Here is a 2406-nt window from a genome sequence, read left to right on the forward strand (position 1 = left end):
ATTTGTTACAAAACTAACCATATTATTAAGCAAAGGTACTGGAAAACATTTTGAAAGCACGATTTTAATACTACTAGTTTTAAGAGTAGGCGGGAAGTTTAAGGTAATGAATTGAAACAAGAGGATGTACATTTTATAGGTAATAATAATAATGTTGTTCATTGCGTTTTCAATTCAGACTTTGTATAGTTCTTTGGCCAGAGGAAGTTTTCACGTAGGCGATGGACATGGTGTCCTTACTGGAACCTATTTTGAAAGCATAAGAAACAACACAGGCAATATAAAACACGGATTATGCAAGAGCATATGATTATGATGGATTATTAAATTAGCAAATTTGTTAGTATTACCCAATTAGTTGCTTAGTTTAGTTTTGGGAATAATGACTTTGTAATAAGTATTAAACGATACAAGAAAATACCGTATGAACGAGAAAAGTTGGAAAGTAAGAGGAATTGTTATATCAACGTATGTTTTGAACTTAAGCCTATCAGTGAGAGTTAGTTAAGTTAAATAAAATATATAATAAATGAGATAAAACATTTTTTCATTACCATTCAGTGGACTGGACTTTGTATTATGTTTTACTCTCTCAATACGGGGTCAGTCAATTTGACCGAGTCACGTGACTTTTTGTACTAGTTTAAAGTCTTTATAGATTTAATACTTATAACTCTTAATATAGTGGGTATATCTTCACGAAATTTGGCAGATTATCAGTAAACATTACGATGCTTTCATACGCAAAATATCTAATTTTTTATTAAGTCTTGAGGTTTGTAAAGCAATGTTTCTTTCATGCCTTTTTTCACATCTTGCCTATCTATCATGCAAAGCAATTTTCATTTTACGATTAAAAATACTTTTATGCATCAGAAAAATTTTAATTTCACATGCGAAATCTTTATAATGTCCGGATAGTTATTAAACGTTTCTTAAGAAAACTTTTTATATTTTATCTGTTATTTTCAGTAATTAATCTCTGTAGGGGTTCAGTAGATAAAAATTAGGAAATAGACATAAATTATGCCTCTTTCATTCTGGAATGAACACAAATAATAACACGAAAACAAACTTTTTAGACGAAATAGCATAAAGCTCCTAACATTATACATTTATATATATTATTTTTATTATATTGACCTTTCACCCGTGCCTGACTAGCAATACAGAAGTTAAAACGACATGGCTCACGTGCACTCACGTTACCGTATTAAATAACATAAAGGTGACTGTTACGACAGCGGAAGTCACGTGACGCTGCTGGCGCGTTGGCGCTGGTAGCGTGCGTGATGAGTTTCTTGAATGATCAGAGAAGTCCGAGTGTGTTCGAGATGCCCTCTTCGTTAGTATTGTTACGTCTCTGGTCGTTTGTTAATTTCCCGTAAAAATTCCTTCTGAAAAACTTCAGCGATACAAGTCCTTTCTTAAATAAATAAAACTAGTTTATTCTTTCTCAATACAACTTTGCAATACACTTAATTTCCACAGTCACTTTAAGTTAAACACACGCTAGAATTCACAACGATTCATGCACTTTACTTACGGCTTGACTCGATTATTTGTCTCTTTATCTCTCTGTCTGCAATTATTACTGCCGTCACTTTATTTGCCGGCTTATATACTATAAAAGCGCGAGTCTAGCAAACGCTAGGCCGTTCGACAGGTTCCTCGATCTTTCTAGATACTCATTACGTGTTACCAGCGTCACGTGACTTCCGTTGTTGTAACAGTATATAAGTCTAGCAGAGACAGCCAGCAAGGATAAACGAATAGAGAGCAGTGGTTACTTTGAGTTTCGTGTAATTTATGATTCTATCAGTTTCGAGTTAGTGAGCCGTAAAGTGTGTGTTTTGAACACAGCGAGAGCGAAGTTATCGAGATTATAAAAGTTGTTAAGTTTAAAGTGACGAGAAACGTACTGATTGTGGAACTACTGTGTACTAAAAGTTTGTATCAAGGAAGAATAAACTGGTTTAATCAAAAAAGGTATTGTATTGCTGAAGATCCCTGGAAAGAATTTCTACCGGAAACAAACAAATAAGCAGATACGTAACATGACCTTTGGTCTGTACAAAGTAACCTGTCTTGGCTGTGTTTTAGTAGACTAGTATTTTGTAAAATACAGTCACATTTAAATTATTATACATTATATATGTAAATATATTATTACTATTTTTCAATAAGTTCTTAAAGTTATTTTTTCCTAAAACATAGAACAGTAAATAAAGAAGTAAAGCAAACAATTATCTCTTCTATTTACGATCTTTGTACTCAGTTGCTGCTTGACATAGGTTGCTAAGCCTTTAAAAATTTTGTAAGTGGAGGATATGAAACTAAATATATATATATATATATATATACATTTGAATAAACTAAAAAATCATAAATTACTATATCAATACC

Source organism: Limulus polyphemus, unplaced genomic scaffold, assembly GCF_000517525.1.
Source record: "Limulus polyphemus unplaced genomic scaffold, Limulus_polyphemus-2.1.2 Scaffold952, whole genome shotgun sequence".
In the NCBI taxonomy this organism is placed as follows: domain Eukaryota; kingdom Metazoa; phylum Arthropoda; class Merostomata; order Xiphosura; family Limulidae; genus Limulus; species Limulus polyphemus.